The 19,424-nt window shown below is 45.5% G+C and overlaps 1 long non-coding RNA gene across 1 annotated transcript; it reads right to left on the bottom strand.

The window, feature by feature from the left end:
- Window positions 1-13,510: 13,510 nt before the first annotated feature.
- Window positions 13,511-18,951, bottom strand: LOC142824169 (uncharacterized). Its single transcript, XR_012899112.1, has 3 exons — window positions 18,815-18,951; window positions 16,014-16,040; window positions 13,511-13,642 (listed from the first exon to the last, which is right to left on the bottom strand). It is a non-coding gene; the product is annotated as an uncharacterized LOC142824169 (long non-coding RNA).
- Between the last annotated feature and the right edge of the window lie 473 nt (window positions 18,952-19,424).

The following is a 19,424-nucleotide window of genomic DNA, read 5'->3' as shown; positions in this document are numbered from 1 at the left end:
TTGCTGTGTAATGGACCGACACAGGTCGACATTTTTTGCTGTGTAATGGACGGGGCCGGGTCTGGGCACAGCTGAGGGCGTCTGCACAGGGCGAATTGCTTGAATCCGGGGCTCTCTCTAGACCCCAGACTGGAAGCCTTCCCAACTAGGCCACAGTCAGTCCCCCAGAGCACTTCAGCTGCCTGCCTGAAGCCTCACGAGCAAAACCCCTCCGACATCCCAGCAATATCCGTGCCACAGATGGCCCCGGGCCTCATATACAGGTGGGGGTCCTAGCACCCAATTCCACCACCCCGAACAAGTTCTGTCCGGTTCCATGAAACCAGCCATAAATCCCTGGTCAATTTATGCTCCAGACCTTACCCACAAATCACGCCGAGGCAATCCTTCAGAATCTATTAGCTAAAGGTTTATTACTACAATAAAGAGAAGCACGAGAGTAAGGTTGTTAAAGGATAGTACATTACATGTATCGAATCTCTCAGTTCTCGATGCAGGCTCTAGCAGAGATGTTACAGCTGCTGTCTTAAAAGTCCTTGTTGGGCATCCTAGGATCAGGATGGGTCCACAGTTCTTTCTGGCTCTTCAATCCCTGCACTGCTGCCTCTGGGATGAAGTGCTGAGCTGAGTACCAAGATGGAGTCGACCACATGGCCTATTTATCCCTCCTTCCTTGTCTCTTCTTGGCTACAGAAGGTCACCTGGCCCATGGCCTATCTCTGTGTTCCCTGCTGGTAGCCCCTAGGTATGAGTCACCACTCTTGAGGTGTATCATTGGCCTATAGAGGGCTATTATTCCAGTGCTTTGCTCATTAGCATGTCCATAGGATGAGCAGCTTTGCCCAATGTTCAACCACGTATAGAGAAACATTTGGTATCCACACAAAATACATGCTTATAACTTCACATACCGACATTACACAATCACATGAAGAGCATATATGGAATCAGAAGAAAGCAGGCTTCTATTTGACACCCCCCCTTTGTGCCACTTTAGGGGCCAACACCCCCCATTGGTGCAGCAGTGATCTGTCTGCTCGCCTCAAAATCCAGTAATATGACACCATCACAGCCGTTTTCGGGTTGCGGACGTCGATTTCGGGTTCCGTGGCTCGGTTCGGCATTTTCAGCTTCAAAAGTCGATTAAGGCCATTGCGGCCCAAGGAGGGGCATTATCGGGCTCCAAACGTGGATTTAGGCCATCGCAGCCCTATACGGCGTTTTCGGCTGTAAAAGTCAATTTCTGCTATTGTGTCTGGGGGGGGCGTTTTTGCACTCTGGACATCAATTTTGGCCTCCATGGACCAAGTCAGCGTTTTCAGCTTCAAAAGTCGATTTCTCCCATCCTGGCTCGGGCTGACGTTTTTGGCCTCCACGGCCTGGGTCGGCATTTTCAGCTTCAAAAGTCAATTTCGACCATCGTGGTCCGGGGGGGGCGTCTTCGGGCTCCGGATGTCAATTTTGGCTTCCGCAGCCCAGGTCGGATATTTGGCTCCAAAAGTCGATTTTGCCCATTGTGGCCGGGGGGGGGTCTTTTCGGGCTCCGGATGTCGATTTCAGCCTCCATGTCCCGGGTCAGCGTTTTTGGTTTCAAATGCCAATTTTGGCTATTGCGGCCCAGAGGGGCCCTTTCGGGCTCCAGACGTCGATTTCGGCCTCTGTAGCCCCAGTCGGCGTTTTCGGCAGCAAAAGTCAATTTTGCCCATTGCAGCCCAAATCGGCAGTTTTGGCATTAAGAGTTGATTTTTGCCATCACAGCCCGGGGAGGTGTTTTCGGCTTCAACATTGATTCCAGCCATTGCGGCCTTGGAGGTCGATATCGGCCATTTCAGCTCGGGCGCACGTTTTTGGACTCGGAGTTTGATTCCAGCTGTCTCAGCCCAGGGGGGTATTTTTGGCCTCAGAGGTCGATTCCGGCCGTCGCAGCTCGGGGGGATGTTTTCAGCCTTGGCGTTCGATTTCGGCCATCGCAGCTCAGGGGGACGTTTTCGGCCTTGGAGGTGGATTTCGGCCGGCACAGCGTTAGAGGCCATTTTCGGCTTTGGAGATAGTTTGCGTCCTTCGCAGCACGGGTGGCCGTTTTCAGCTTTGAAGTTTCATTTTGGCCGTATCAGCCCGGGGGTCATGTTCAGCCTTGGAGATCAATTTCGGCTGTCGCACCTCATGGGGACACTTTTGGCATAGGAGTTTGATTTCGGCCATCCTAGCTCAGGAGACTGTTTTCAGTCCCAGAGGTTGATTTCAGCCATAGCAAGACGCTACGCTCCGGCCTCGGTGATCGATTACTGCCGTCACACCTCAGTGGGCCGTTTTCGTCCTCGAAGGTCAATTTCGGGCCGTCCCAACCCGGGTTGCAGTTTTCGGCCTCGGAGTTTGATTTCAGCCGTCGCTGCTGGAGATGACATTTTCAGCCTCGGAGGTCAGTTTCGGCCATCACATCTCGCAGGGGGCTTTTTCAGCCTCGGAGGTCTATTTCGGCCTTTGCATGCTGGTGGGACGTTTTCGGCCTCGGAGGTAGATTTCGGGCATCGCAGGCCGGGTGGGCATTTTTGGCTTCAGACGTCAATTTCGACATTGGAGTTCAATTTCGGCCTTCAGAGCCTGGAAGGCCGTTTTTGGCCTCGGATTTCGATTTCGGCCGTCACACCTCGGGGGCCCGTTTTTGTTGTGTGAGATGAATTTCGGCTGTCGCAGCTCAGGGGGAATTTTTGGGCCTCGGAGGTCGAGTTCGGCAGCTTTAGCACAGGGGGACATTTTCTGCCTCGGAGGTCGATTTCGGGCATTGCAGGCCTGGTGGTCATTTTCAGCCGCAGATACCGATTTCCATTTCAGAGGTCGATTTCGGCCTTGGCAACCCGGGGGGCCATTTTCCCCCTCGGAGGTTGATTTCGGCCCTCGCAGTCTGTTGGGCCTTATTCGGCTTCGGAGGTCGATTTCGGCCTTAGCAGCCTGGGGGAGCAGTTAACGGCCTCTGAGATCCATTTCGGCCGTCGCCGCTAGGGTGCCGTTTTTATCCTCGGAGGTCGATATCGGCATTCTCAGCCCAGGGTGACATTTTCAGCCTAGGATGTCGATTTCGTCTTTGCAGGGCAATTTCAGACGTCGCAGCTCAGGGGTGCTTTATTGTCCTCGGAGGTCGATTTTTGGGCATGGCATGCTGGAAGGGCATTTTCAGACTCAGACATCGATTTCCTCTTCGGAGGCCGATTTCTGCCGTAGCAGCCCTGGGGGCTGATTTCAGCCTCCGTGGTCAATTTCGGCTGTGGCAGCTTGGGGGTGCATTTTCGGACTCGGAGGTTGATTGAGCTCATCAAATCCTGGGGGGCCATTTTTGGCCTCGGAGGTCGATTTCAGCCATCACAGCTCGCCGAGGAGCTTTTTCAGCCTCAGAGGTCGATTTCGGCCTTTGCAGGCTGGTGGGACGTTTTTGGCATCGGAGGTAAATTACGGGCATCGCAGGCCGGACGGGCATTTTTGACCTCCCACGTGGATTTCGTCTTCGGAGGTCGATTTCGGCGTTCGTAGCACGGGGGGCCGTATTCAGCCTCGGAGGATGATTTCAGCTGTCGCAGCCTGGGGGGATGTTAACGGCCTCTGAGATCCATTTCGGCCGTCGCAGCAAGGGAGCCGTTTTTGGCCTCGGAGGTCGATTTCGGCTTTGCAGGGCAATTTCGGACGTTGCAGCTCGGGGGTGCTTTTTCGTCCTCGGAGGTCGATTATGGGCATCTCATGCTGGGAGGGCATTTTCAGACTCAGACGTCGATTTCCTCTCTGGAGGTCGATTTCGGCCATAGCATCCCTGGAGGCTGGTTTCGGCCTCGGAGCTCAAATTCAGGTATCGCATGCCTGTCGGGCAATTTTGACCTCCCACGTCGATTTCGTCTTCTGAGGTCTATTTCGGCCTTCAGAGCCTAGAGGGCCATTTTCGGCCTCGGATTTCAATTTCAGCCGTTGCACCTCGGGGGGCTGTTTTCGTCCTGTGACATCAATTTCGGCCGTCACAGCTCAGGGGGAATTTTTGGGCCTCGGAGGTCGATTTCGGCCGTCGCAGCCAAGACAACTGCTTTCGGACTTGGATGTCGATTTCGGCCGTCGCAGTTCGGGGTGACGTTTTCTGCCCTGTCGGTCAATTTTGGTCGTCGCAGCTCGGGGGTCTTTTACTGCTTTGGAAGTTGATTTCGGCCCTCGCAGACCGATGGGCAGTTTTCGGCCTCGGAGTCCAAATTCAGGCATTGCATTTCTGTCGGGCAGTTTTGACCTCCCACATCGATTTCGTCTTCGGAGGTCGATTTCGGTGGTCTAAGCCCAGGGGGACATTGTCGGCCTCAGACGTCGATTTCGGCCTTTGCAGCTTGTGGGGCTTTTTCTGCCTCGGAGGTCAATTTCGGCCATTGCAGCTCGGGTGGGCTTTTACGGACGCGGAGGTCAATTTTGGCCGTCTAAGCCCAAGGGGCCGTTTTCGGCCTCGGAGTCCGATTTCGGGCATCGCATACAGGGCAGGCATTTTCGACCTCAGACGTCCATGTCGGCTTCGGAGGTCAATTTCGGCTTTCACATCCCCGGGGGCCGTTTTCGGCCTCAGAGTTCAATTTCATCCGTCGCAGCCTGGGGGGCAGTTAATGGCCTCTGAGATCCATTTCAGCCATCACAGCTAGGGAGCCGTTTTTGGCCTCGGAGTTCGATTTTGGCATTTTCAGCCCAGGGGGACATTTTCAGCCTAAGAGGTCAGTTTCGGCTTTGCAGGGCAATTTCGGACATTGCAGCTCGAGGGTGCTTTTTCGTCCTCGGAGGTCGATTTTGGACATTGCATGCTGGGAGAGCATTTTCAAACTCAGACATCGATTTACTCTTCAGAGGTCGATTTCCGCCGTAGCAGCCCGGGGGGGGCTGGTTTTGGCCTTGGAGGTCAATTTCGGCCGTGGTAACGCGTGGGTGCATTTTTGGACTCGGAGGTCGATTGCGCTCGTCAAATACCGGAGGCTCATTTTTGGCCTCGGAGGTCGATGTCGGCCGTCACGTCTCACGGGGGGCTTTTTCAGGCTCGGAGGTCGATTTCGGCCTTTGCAGGCTGCTGGGATGTTTTTGGCCTCGGAGGTAGATTTCGGGCATCGGTAGATTTTGGCCCTCAGACATCAATTTCGGCTGGAGGGCCGTTTTCGGCCTCAGATTTCGATTTCAGACGTCGCACCTCGGGGTGAAGTTATCGTCTTGTGAGACCAATTTCGGCCGTAGAAGCTCAGGGGGAATATTTGGGCCTCGGAGTACGATTTCGGCCTTCGCAGTCTGGGGGGGGCCGTACACGGCCTCTTGTGATCCATTTCGGCCATCGAAGCTAGGAAGCCGTTTTTGGCCTCGGAGGTCGATTTCGGGCATCGCATGATGGGCAGGCATTTTCGACCTCAAACATCGATATCGGCTTCGGAGTTCGAAATCGGCCATCTCAGAAAAAGCTTTCCTTTTTTCCTCGAATGGGCTTCAAAATCTCGTAACTAGCTAGATACACTTAACTCACCATTCCCCTTCAGAAGGTTTGTAGTTACGGTGTTCTAAAGCCAAAGATGTATAAGGTTCCCAGTTCAGCAAAAGATTTCCTATCTCCACAAAAGTGCTTTCCCATACTATAATCAGCTATTTACCCTTAAATAAACGAGAAAGTTGTCAGAAGAGGCTGCAAACAGCTCAGTTGGAGACCTCTGCGGCAGAAGCTTTCCTTTTTTTCCATGAATGGGCTTCAATACCCCGTAAGTTGCTCCACGCACATTAATCTCCATTCCCCTGCAGTAGATTTGTAGTTATGGTGTTCTAAACCCAAAGATGTATAAGGTTCCTACTTCAGCAAAAGATTTCCTATCTCTATGAAAGTGCTTTCACATACCGTAACCAGCTATTTACACTTAAATGAAGGAGAAAGTTGTCAGAAGAGCTGCAAACAGCTCAGTTTGAGACATCTGCGGCTGAAGCTTTCCTTTTTTTCCTTGAATGGACTTCCAAACCCCGTAAGTTGCTCCAGGCACGTTAGTCATCATTCAACTGCAGAGGGTATGTAGTTACAGAGATTTAAAGCCAAACATGTATGGGGATCCCAGATCAGCTAGATATTTGCTATCTTCACTATAGTGCATTCAAACACTGTAAACAGCAATTTACACTTTAATGAATGAGAAGCTTCTTAGAAGAGGTGCCAACAGATCAGTTTGAGACATCTGCGGCAGAAGCTTTCCTTTTTTTCCCTTGAATGGGCATCAAAACTGCGTAAGTTTCTCCAGGCACTTTAGTCACTATTGCACTGCTGAAGCGATGTAGCTACAATGATTAATAGCCAAAGACGTATGGGGATTCCAGATTGGCTAAAGATTTGCTACCTTCACTAAACTGCATTCAAACACTATAACCAGCTATTAACGCTTAAATAAACTAGAAACCTCAGAGAAGAGCTAGAAACAGCTCAGTTGGCGACATCTGCGGCAGAAGCTTTCCTTTTTTTTTCTTGAATGGGCTTGAAAAGCCCGTAAGTTGGTCCACGCACTTTAGTCACCATTCCAATGCAGCAGGTATGTAGTTACCGTGATTTAAAGAGAAAGATGTATAGGGATACTAGATCAGCTAAAGATTTGCTATCTTCACTAAACTGTATTCAAACACTATAACCAGCTACTTACACTGAAATGAACGAGAAACTTCGTAGAAGAGCTGCAAACAGCTCAGTTGGAGATATCTGCGGCAGAAGCGTTCCTTTTTTTCTTGAATGGGATTCAAAACCCCGTTAGTGGCTCCAGGCACTTTTGTCACCATTGTACTGCACAGGGTATGTTGTTACAGTGCCTTATAGCGAAATATGTATGGGGATTCCAGAGTGGATAAAGATTTGCTGTCTTCACTAAACTGTATTCAAACACTATAACCAGCTACTTACACTTAAATGAACGCGAAACTTCGTAGAAGAGCTGCAAACAGCTCAGTTGGAGACATCTGCGGCAAAAGCTTTCTTATTTTCTCGAACGTGCTTAAAACCCGACACTTGCTTCATACACTTAACTCACCATTCCCCTCCCGTAGGTTTGTAGTTACGGTGTTCTAAAGCCAAAGATATATAGGGATACCTGTTCAGCAAAAGATTTTCTAGCTCCACGACAATGATTTCACATACTGCAACCAGCTAGTTACACTGAAATGAAGGAGAAAGTTGTCAGAAGAGCTGCAAACAGCTCAGTTTGAGACATCTGCGGCAGAAGCGTTCCTTTTTTTCCCTTGAATGGGCATCAAAACTGCGTAAGGTTCTCCAGGCACTTTAGTCACTTTTGCACTGCTGAAGCTATGTAGTTACAATGCTTAATTGCCAAAGATGTATGGGGATTCCAGATTGGCTAAAGATTTGCTACCTTCACTAAACAGCATTCAAACACTATAACCAGCTATTAACGCTTAAATGAACTAGAAACTTCATAGAAGAGCTGCAAACAGCTCAATTGGAGACATCTGCGGCAGAACCTTTCCTTTTTTTCCTAGAATGTGCTTAAAACACCGACACTTGCTTCATACACTTAACTCACCATACCCCTCCAGAAGGTTTGTACTTACGGTGTTCTAAAGCCAAGGATATATAGGGATACCTGTTCAGCAAAAGCTTTGCTATCTCCACGAAAATGATTTCATATACAGTAACCAGCTAGTTACACTGAAATGAAGGAGAAAGTTGTCAGAAGAGCTGCAAACAGCCCAGTGTGAGCCATCTGCGGCAGAAGCGTTCCTTTTTTTTTTGAATGGGCTTCAAAAGCCCGTAAGTTGCTCCAGGCACTTTAGTCACCATTGTACTGCAGAGGGTATGTTGTTACAGTTATTTATAGCGAAAGATGTATAGGGATTCCAGATCAGCTAAAGATTTGCTATCTTCACTATACTGCGTTCAAACACTCTAACGAGACATTTACACTTAAATGAACGAGAAACTTCGTAGAAGAACTGCAAACAGCTCAGTTTGATACATCTGTGGCAGAAGCTTTCCTTTTTTTCCTTGAACGGGCTTCAAAACTGGCTAAATTTCTCCAGGCACTTTAGTCACTATTGCACTGCAGAAGCTATGTAGTTACAGTGATTTACAGCGAAAGATGTATGGGGATTTGAAATCATTTTCGTGGAGATAGCAACTCTTTTGCTGAACAGGTATCCCTATATATCTTTGGCTTTAGAACACCAAACTACAAACCTACTGGAGGGGAATGGTGTCATAATTGTATGAAGCAAATTATGGGGCTTTAAGCACATTCGAGGAAGAAAAGGAAAGCTTCCGCCGCAGATGTCTCCAACTGAGCTGTTTGCAGCTCTTCTACGAAGTTTCTCGTTCATTTAAGTGTAAGTAGCTGGTTACAGTGTTTGAATGCAGTTTAGTGAAGATAGCAAATCTTTAGCTGATATTGGATCCCCATACATCTTTCGCTTTAAATCACTGTAACTACATAGCTTCTGCAGTGCAATTGTTACTAAAGTGCCTGGAGAAAGTTACTCAGTTTTGAAGCCCATTCAAGGGAAAAAAAGGAAATCTTCTGCCGCAGATGTCTGAAATTGAGCTGTTTGCGGCTCTTCTGACAACTTTCTAGTTCATTTAAGTGTAAATAGCTGGTTACAGTGTTTGAATGCACTTTAGTGAAGATAGCAAATCTTTAGCTGATCTGGGATCCCCATACGTCAATTGGTAGTATCACCATCATTGTCTGGAATACGTCCAGTGCAAATATATTCTGAAGCCCTCTGTCAGCAGCATATACAACACATGCATACAGAACTAGGCCTCTATAACAAAGAAGGAGAAATCGCCCTTTTACTCCCTGAGGGTACGTCTAGACTACGCTAGACTTTGGAAAGAGGATATTCAAATACCCACAGAATCTTCTTTTGAGCTCACTTTCGAAACTGGCACTTTTGAAAGTGAAAGTAATCTACACATGGTTTTGTAGGCGAAGCCTCCTATTTGTTGACAAGCTGCTTTTCCTTAAAAAATGAGGTTTACGCAGCTTGTCAACAAACGGGGCGGGGGGGTTGAAGGAGGGGGGTTTTGCTGCCAAAGCCATGTCTAGATTACTTTCACTTTCGAAAGTGCTGCTTTTGAAAGTGAGCGCAAAAGAAGATATGCAAATTCCTGCGGACTATGTCTGACAGTGTAAGAAGGTGGGGCACAGCTCACAAACCCATTCTGCCTTGTCACTTGGCTAATCCACAATTGAAGTCCAAACGCCAGATTCATAAGTCAACGACCATGAAAAGCTGTCAGCTCACTTTGCTGATAAGACCTAGCAAATCTCTGAAATACTGCCACTTCCATGTAAATTTCCAGTTAGACAGAATTGTATGATCTCAATGGCTGCGTCTAGACTGGCATGATTTTCTGCAAATGCTTTTAATGAAAATGCTTTTTCATTAAAAGCATTTGTGGAAAAGAGCATCTAGATTGGCACGGATGCTTTTGTGCAAAAAGTGCTTTTGCACAAAAGCATCCGTGGCCAATATAGATGCGGTTTTGCACAAGGAAGCTCCGGTGGCCATTTTCACCATTGGAGCTTTTGCAAAAAACAGTTCTTACCTGTCTACACTGGCCCTCTTGCGCAAAAGCATTGTGCAAAAACTTGCCAGTCTAGACACAGCCAATGTATGGGTGAGACAATGGTATTGGGAGGGAATATTTTGGTTTATCTGGAACTGGGACTGTTAAGGCTGTACCCCACTCTGGCATTCCAAGTGCTAAAGGAGAAGGCTTGCAAAACACTTTAAAATACCATTATATGCTTATTTTTAATATCTCCCAATGGTCACAGATTCCCTGTCCTTGAACTGGTACTGCTGCCACCACCCACTACATAAACTCCTTTAAGAATCTAGGAAAAGGCATTTGGGAATTCCTTCTTGGGGGATACTTTCAAGCTCTTTAAGCCTCCCTCTTGAGAGAGCTTGGAAACTCTAATTTCTTTTAATAGCTCTGCTTTTGCAGTCTTAGGCATGTGCACAAAGAGCCTTCTGCTTTTTTGGACACAGGAATCAGATCATGGTCTTGAAAGGATGATTTTTATAAATAAAACAAATATAATTCACAGGGTGAAACATTACGTGGTTGCTAGGTGTTACAGAGAAACTTAAAAAAAAAGAATACAACATTGAGAATTTATTCCCTGGGATTCAGTTTGGGGAGTTACAGTGTAAGGGAGGTAGTTAAATGAATAGAGATGCCCATCTCCCAGAACTGGAAGGGACCTTTGAAGGTCATGAAGGCCTGTCACCTGCCTTCACAGCAAGACTAAGTACCATCCTTGACAAATTTTGCCCAAGCTCCCTAAATGGCTTTCTCAAGGATTGAGCTCACAACCCTGGATTCAGCATTCCAATGCTCAAACCACTGAGCTATCCCTCAACCTGTGTATCTATGCCTAGTCCAGAGCAGTCCAACAACCCAAGATAAATAAATTGATTTGATTGTGGCTGACTAAACATTTTGGCTACGTCTACACTGGCATGATTTTCCGGAAATGCTTTTAATGGAAAAGGTTTTCCGTTAAAAGTATTTCCGGAAAAGCGCGTCTAGATTGGTCCCGGAGTTATGGTTATAACGATGTGCTTTTGTGGAAAGCGCGTCTAGATTGGCAGCGTGCTTTTTCGCAAAAGCCCGGAACCATTTTGAAGAGGGCAAAAGGCCACCAGACCTTTCCGGGGGCGGGCCGGAGCTCCGTTCAGACACGTGCTTAAAGGGGTCTCGCCGGACAGCCGTTTGTCTCAAGCTCCCGTGCGTTGGGACCTCTGGCAGGGACTGACACCCTCAGCAGGTTTGGTGGTTGCCCTCTGAGTTTTGGGGGCACCACCCTTTGGCCCCCAACTGCTTTTTCCTGCATTTTCTGTCTTCTGCCCTGCCCTGTCTGCCATGCCATGGGTGGCCATATACCTGCTCGGGCCCCTGTTGGACTTGTGCTAGTGCCTGCAGCTCATGCTGCAGGCCGGTGCCCTGCTGATCGTGGATCAGGAGGCAGAAATCGCATTCGACTCCCGCACCAGGGAGGCCATGGCGACCCTGTGGCATCAGCATCCCACCATGGAGAGGCCAGTCTGGAGTTTGGACACCAGCACCGACTTGTGGGACCAGCTCGTCCTCGGACAATGGGATGACCAGCAATGGCTCTGGAATTTCCGCATAAGAAATAGGTAGTTCGAACTAGGCTTCCTCGTGAAATGAGGAGTAACGGTAGTTCGAACTAGGAAGCCTAGTTCGAACTACCTAGTTTGTGCCCCGTGTAGCCGCGCTGCATGGGGTTTGAACCAGCGAAGAAGTGCTCCGGGCAGCCGGACCATTGGAGCTGCTCTGTCCCCGGCTTCCCTGATTCAGCCGCTGCTGAAACTGACCAGCAGCTGAATTGGGGAAGCCGAGGGCAGAACAGCTGGAGTGCTGCTGGGTAGGTCCCGTAGCGCTGCCCCTCAGGGCTGTGGGACCAACCCAGCAGCATGCCAGCTGTCCCGGATTCAGCCGCTGCTGAAACTGACCAGCGGCTGACTCCAGGAAGCCCGAGGCAGAGCTGCTATGCCCCTGCCTTCCTGGAATCAGCTGCTGATCAGTTTCAGCAGCAGCTGACTTGGGGACAACTGGGGAAGAGCAGCTGGGGTGCTGCCGAGGAGCGGCACTACTAGACCAACCCGGCAGCACCCCAGCTGCTCTGCCCCAGGCATCCTGATTCAGCCACTGCTGAAACTGACCAGCAGGGGCTGAATTGGGGACTCCTGAGGCAGAGCCGACTATCGGAAGGGGGGCTATGAGAGGTCTGGGGTGGCATCCCCCCACCCCTCATAGCCCCCCCCTTCTGATAGTCCGGCATCTCTTGATAATCCGGCACCCCTTGAGCCCTAAAGGTGCCGGATTATCAGAAGTTTACTGTATAATGAATTTAGTTTTCGGTAACCTCTCATCATAAAGACCAGCTGTGGTGTCAGAGGATGTGTGACCAGTGGTGACAAGTCCTAAATTTGGAATTCTCCCTTGTGACCCACATCAGGCATGGTCACAGTATCCATAAGTGGAACAATTTCTATATCAGAAGACAATGGGATGGTTACTCTCTTCCTTCTGCTCTGCATTTACCTGTGAAGAAAGAAAGTGCTAATAAAGGTTCCTGGCTTGTGCTGGGAGTAGTTGCGCTCCTGTGATACCAGATGACAGGGGGAAGGGCATGTGCAGAGAGACTAATTCAGTACAAACCCAGAATTTATCTATTAGTCCATTAATTGATTAGAAATTCACTAACATTAATTAAGAAATAAGTTTGGTTATGGCTATTTTGGTTCCAAGGCCAATGATAAACTACGATGGTATGAAGCAGAACTGCATTTGCCTCACTAAAATCCAGACATGATGCATAAGAAACACAATGCTCTTAAAACACTATTCAGCTATCAGTTATTGTTAAGAGGCTGCATACTAGTTTTATGGAAAGCACATAGATAAGATGGCGTCACAAACATCTATTTTTATTTTTCATGCAAAAAATACATCAGTATACATTTCTACAGGCTCAGTATAAATTAATACTGTGACACTCCAAATAACTAGAGTCCCTCCACATTTATTCAGGAAAATCATTAATCAAAGTTTACACAGTATAATACTGTAAGTAAAAGTCAATAACTGGCAACCCATTCTGAAGACAACAGTCTAGCTGGTCAAAATTACTCATGACAGTGCTCATCTCCCACTAGTATTTATATATGACCAAGATTAATTATACCATTTAACACAGGTTCATTAGTATAATATATTATATTATTTCCTTATTCTTATAGTCCCTAATATGCCTGATCCAGATAAAATACTAAGTAATAAAAAAAAAGTTCATTCCTATTTGATGGCTTTATTAGTGACAGTTCAGCAACCTTAGTACAATTCCATTCATTACATAGGGAGTTACCCCTGTAGCATTAGCAATGCATGTACCTATAATGTAATATAATGTCACAGGCAATGTGTTTTTTTAAATTTTGCCTTTCATCAGGCCGCAAAACATTCAGTTACTTTGGTTCACTTTGGCTACCAGTACTATGCTGCATCATGGGGCTTTGGGATTAGATTGATTAACAAAATGAAGCTTCATAGCCATTTTAAATTTATTCCTCTTCTTTAATTGAACAAATTTTCAATGTTGTGTCTTTGTGTGAATTTTTAAAGAATGGGCAAACCTCTCCTGAGAATGAACAATCACTAAATGTGAACAACACAGACATGTCAGTTACATTGTAAAAGGTCACTTGCCTCTCTTGGTAACTAAGGTAAACTCCAATTTTCTTGGAATTTTTCTGTACCATGACCCTGGTCCATGGATCAGTTTTGGCCCAATAATCTCGCCCACTGAAACCCAGAATCCCTCTTTAGGGGACAGGGACAGTTTCCCATTTCTCTCTATGGATTTTCTGGCCACCCCTAGGTCCCAGTCAGTGCTGCTCTCGACATCCACCTCCCAGTAGTGCTTCCCAGAGTAGAATCCTTGAGAGCCACAGAAAGTTGAATCAAACCTCTCTCGGGTTTGTGGAACTTTTTGAGGTTGGTTTTCATGTTTCAATCTCTTCTTATCCCCAGCAATGGAGAGGTTGGGGTGGGCCGTGTCTGCAGCAAGGGTGATGTCATCTGCAAAGAGAGATTGGGTTTTCAAAAGCTCTGGTCTCATGTCAGTCTGAGCTGTTATAAAGTGATATTGACAGGAGGGCATTATTCTGCTCTCCTGTCTAGATGAAAGTTTTGTGGGACAATTTTTTTTCTTTTATTGGAATATGAAAGTTATGTGAAGCTCACACAAACTGTAACTGCTTCTGAATTATTTGATGGCAGAGAGAAGAGGGATATAGACATCGAGAGTTCAGCATCAAGAGACATTGGCATTCACAAAATGCCTTCTAATGCTTTAGGACAGTAGTGGGGAGCCTAAGGCCCAGGGGCTGGATGCAGCCTCTGGCTTGCCTGGATCTGGTCCTTGAGGCTCAGAGTTCCCCCCAGCATTGGGAAGCCCATGCTGGTGAGGGGTGGGTTTTTTTTTCCCATTGTGGGTAGCCCTCATCTGATTTTTCTGGGAGTCAGAGGCCCAGCCCAAAAAAGGTTTCTCCACCCCTGCTTTAAGATATCTAAACTCCCTAGGGGCTGCGTCTAGATTGGCATGATTTTCCAGAAATGCTTTTAACGGAAAAGTTTTCTGTTAAAAGCATTTTCGGAACAGAGAGTCTAGATTGGCAAATCTAGATTGGCGTCTACATTTGTGGAAAAGCGTCCGTGCCAATCTAGACGCACTTTTCCGCAAAAAAGCCCTGATCACCATTTTCGCGATCGGGGCTTTTTTGTGGAAAACAAATCTGAGCTGTCTACACTGGCCCTTTTGTGCAAAAGCTTTGCGCAAAAGGGACTTTTACCTGAATGGGACCAGAATAGTATTTCCGCAAGAAGCACTGATTTTTTACAGTAGGAAGTCAGTGCTTTTGCGGAAATTCAAGCGGCCAGTGTAGACAGCTGGCAAGTTTTTCCTAAACAGCGATTCATTTTCTGTAAAAACTGGCCAGTCTAGACACATCCCCTAGGTATTAATGTGCCCAAGATGCTTAAACTAAGTCCTGACTGTGCCTAATAGCTTGGCAGGTTTTCCTCTGTCTATATTGCCTTTTGAGTCTGATCCAATAGGTGTGCTCAGGTAAGTATGTGCCAGCCTTATATATATATATATACTCAGGATTTAGCCTTTATAAAAGTATTGTGCTAAATCGAGACCTTGGGAAATACATTATTCTCCAAACAGACAATTAGATCATAAAGAACAAAATTATTACATCTGATATGTGGCATCCCTATTGTCTTCATTACCGAACAATAAATAATATCACGAGCTATCTTGCTAATGAAAATAATGTTTTTGTCTCAAATCTAGAATAGGGCATTGAGAACCAGGACTCTCAAGTTCTATTCCCTTCTTTGACACAGATTGATTGAATGAACTTGTTCAAATATCTAGAGCAGTCCCTGTAAATTATGTAAAATACCAACCTCAGTGAGGGATAAATTTGGGTAGATTAAGTTTGGAATAATCAGAAGAAAACTGCAGTCAAATGCAAATTGCTATCATTATTATCATATGCTCATCTGCCATACATTACTATGACAGCAGCTTTGTCTTTCACCATCTCACTTAGTGTCACGTTTATTTTTTGCATCCTCAGCATGATCAGGCACAATCAGAGCCATCACTGCCAGAGATATCTTCACCACTGTCTTCATAAGTATTAAATAACATCAGGTATATCATTTGACTCCTGGTCAGTACTACCCACCTTTATCACTCCTGAGATCACTACTTGCCTTAGTATGCTTAATGGAGTCACCATCTCATCTGTGATTTTAATCTGCTCCAAATCCTGAGACCCTGACTTAGCCTGAGTGTTTAATCTAAGTTAGGACTAACTACACAGCAGCAATATTTCAGAATAACTAGTGTTATTCTAAAATAACAATGTCTGCATCTACACACAAGAAATTATTTTGACATGTAGAAATAATGTCCAGCTGGAGGACGTCTTACTTTGACTCCTGCAACTGTCATTGTACAAGGAGTAAGGGAAGAGTGTTCTAACTTGGACTTTCTGCTGTGTAGACAGTGCCAAAAACTGAATTAAGTTATTTTGACTTAAGCTACGCAATTGCCATAGCTCAAGTTGTGTAGATTATTTCTGATTTAGTCCTACTGTGTAGATGTACACTCAGTGAGGGATGATTTCAAGCTCACATCAGTGCAACTGGGAATGACTTCACATACAACCATGAAGAAACACTGTGGAGAAATTGGTTTCAGGTCAGCCTCAGATCTTGCTATATAGGAGAGTTTTGCCTAAGTAAAGATAACACCAAGCATGGCGCTCAGTATTTGTTCTAAGGATAGCAGCATTTTCTGGTATGTTTCTAATTTGCTTGCAATAATCACACAATTATTTCTTAATGATGGAAGGAAATTGCATCATCTTACCTATGTTATTGCGAGCCTTTCTCCATTCTGAAATCATAGAGAGAAACAACAGACATTGAATTTTAATTCCATATTATACATTTTCCTGCTTCTGAAAATATAATGAAATATATAAGAAAATCTCCCTACGATGCACACACTGAAGAAGTGCGTTGTGCCCATGAAAACTCATGATACTATCTATATATTTGCTCATTTCATATTTTTTATTTTTGTTAGTCTATAAGGTGCTACAGGACCAATTATTTTTAAAAGATTTTTTTTTAACAAACAGATTTAGTACATCATGCCTGCACATGGGTTTTTCTGAACTCTTCTCATTAAAAACCCGAGTATTAGTTTGAATGAAAAGTAAAATGACTTTGTCTGTCTTGTAAATCAAGACAATGCCTCATTCCATCATGTAACTCACTCTTCTTGGGGCACAGTATAGTTTTATTTCTTACAAAAAACAAATTCCTTCTCCCTCACCTCACTTTTATGCATACCGCAGACCCATTATTATTTTTTATGTTGATGGGTTTGGTGTGGTGTTGCTGGATTCAGGTCAACTACTGATGTAGGTATTGAACACTCTTCACTACAGGGTAGCAACAGAGGTATTACATGGGACCCTCCTCCACCCTAAATTATTCTGGTGGGATGAAAAGCAGCCCATCTTGAAGTGCCCCTGGACTGCCCAAGAGGAACAGTCTTGGTGTGGTTCACTGCCTGGGGAATTGAGGGGCCCTAGTAACTTCAGGGGGCTTCCTTCTTGCCAATCTACCTAGTAAAGTTCTATCACTGGTGTCTTGGCTGCTGGGCCTCCAGGACACTCCATGGTTTCATTTAAGGCTGCAACCCAATCACCAATTACTTCATTCTTGAGGGATCTCACAGCTAATTGGGAGACCCCCAGAATGGCGCCTGGATACTGGAGGCTATAGTGAAGGAGCGTCCAACTCACTTTAACCTCTTGTCATGATATCTTGTTCTCTTTTACCATGATGGATCCATGAGTGAGCTCAATTGCTCCTACCCAGCTACTAAACAGACAAATGTTATTCAGTGAAAATATAACTAGAGTTGTAGCTTTGACTTTCACTAGATAGTTAAGAACGGCACACACATACAACACCAATTCAAACAGAACAGCCTAACAATGGGAGACCTAGACAAATTGGAGGATTGGGCCAAAAGAAATCTGATGAGGTTCAACAAGGACAAGTGTAGAGTCCTGCACTTGGAACAGAAGAATTCCAAACACTGGTATAGGCTGGGGACTGATTGGTTAAGCAGGAGTTCAGAAGAAAAGGACCAGGAGATAATAATGGATGAGAAGCTGGATAAGAATCAATAGTGTGCCCTTGTAGCCAAGGAAGCTAAGGGCACATTATGGTGAATTAGGAGGAGCATTGCCAGTAAATCTAGAAAGACAATTATTCCCTTTTATTTGGCACTAGTGAGGCCACATCTGGAGTATCCTGTCCAATTCTGCCCCCACCACCAACTACAGAAAGGGTGTGGATGCATTGGAGAGGGTCCTGCAGAGGGCAACCAAAATGATTAGGAAGATGGAGCACATGACCTCTGAGGAGACACTGAGGGATCTGGGCTTGTTTAGTCTGCAGAAGAGAAGAGTCGGGGGGATTTGATAGCAGCCTTCAACTTCCTGAAGGGGGGTTCCAAAGAGGATGGAGAGAGACTGTTCTCAGTGGTGACAGAGGACAGAACAAGAAGCAATGGTCTCAAATTGCAGTGGGGAGATCTAGGTTGGATATTAGGAAAAAATGTTTCCCTAGGAGGGTGGGGAAGCACTGGAATGGATTACCTAGGGAGGCGGTGGAATCTCCATTTCTAGAGGTTTTTAAGCACAGCTTGACAAAGCCCTGGCTGGGACAGATTGACAAAGCCCTTGCTGGGATGATTTAGTTGTGGTTGGTCCTGCTTTGGGCAGGGAGTTGGACTCGATGACTCCTGAGGTCTTTTCCAGCCCTAGGATTCTGTGTTTCTATTATAATAAATCTAAGCTTATTATGAGCTTGCGAATACGTGTGTAAGCTGATGTTTTGGAAGAAAAACTGCTCAGTTTGGATAATAATGTCTAAGAAGTTAGAGGAAACCATAAGATGATAGCTGGGTAGCTGAAGTGAAATGCAAGAGACTTCCATAAAGTAACCTTATATTACTATATTAGGATGGCATACATGTTAAGAAGTTAATAGAACTATCCACATGACTTAACTGTGCTTGGGGAAACCCCTGCAGCTCAGTGGCATTATTTGTGTTTATGTTTGTGTACTCATATCAGCACGGAGAAGCTACAGTGTGGCTGAGAACCTGGGAGAAAACTATAGTTCAATTTAAAAAAAACTATCTTTTCACAGCTGTATGTAAAATTTAAAATAAATGTAATTTTGTCTACACAAAATGATTTTTCTAAATCCTAACACACACACGCATGAAAAAAACCATCATGAAAAATTATCATGGAAATATTATGCAAACTCTTTACAAACGTTCAAAAATAAAATGAACAGAAGAGGAGGTATGGCATTGTGGAATGTCCATACTGTACAATGATTCTGAAAATCAATCCTTCAATTTTAACCCAAAATAGAATTAATATAAATATTTCAGGTGATAAATCAAGTCAATGTGAAAGAAAGTTATTTCAGTTCTGTTATGGAATGAAAAAGGATGTGCTAAGTAATTCATTCTCCTTGGATTGAGCAAAGGCAATGAAATGAAGAAATGACTCTTTTAATTTATTAATATTCTTCTGAAGAATAGTAGAAGTGGAGTAAGAAAGGGGAACTTACCTAATTCTTTCTGGCATTGCTCTGAAAAATAATAGTGGGATTTTTAATTAGAAATTGGGTGAACAGAAGGAGCTGCTCCTGAGCAACATCTGAGTCATCCACTTCCAGTCTTCTCATTCATCCTCTTTTTTATAAACTACATTTTAATTATCACCATGGTTCTGGAACAGCTCAGAATCTTACATTGCATAACTAAATTAAGAGATCCAATCTGGAAACTCATCCTAAAACCTACTGACTTTTGCTTACAATTTCCCTGCTCCTAGCTACCTATTACAACAGACACCACAGTGATAGGTTTGAACCCTCAGTCTGTGCCAAGTACATGATACCACAATCTGCTGGTAATTTGTACTCAATGTGATTTGTACAATGTGTGTACTCATTACAATGTGTGTTGCATCTACACTCTAGCTCCTTGTCCAGGCAAAGGTTATCCACACTTGCAGCTCTTGCATCAACACAGACAGCTGTGCACTGTGGGTAATTTTCCCAGCTGACAGAGCAGCATCATGAGTAGCTTGGTGAGGGTTCCACCCTGATGAATATCAAAGTAACAGCAGTTTGTTCCCTTTCGCCTCCCTTCAATCTGCCTGCTGATGTATTCCTT

The sequence above is a fragment of the Pelodiscus sinensis genome, unplaced genomic scaffold, assembly GCF_049634645.1.
Source record: "Pelodiscus sinensis isolate JC-2024 unplaced genomic scaffold, ASM4963464v1 ctg51, whole genome shotgun sequence".
NCBI lineage: Eukaryota > Metazoa > Chordata > Testudines > Trionychidae > Pelodiscus > Pelodiscus sinensis.
This window is presented reverse-complemented; position numbering and strand designations above follow the sequence as displayed.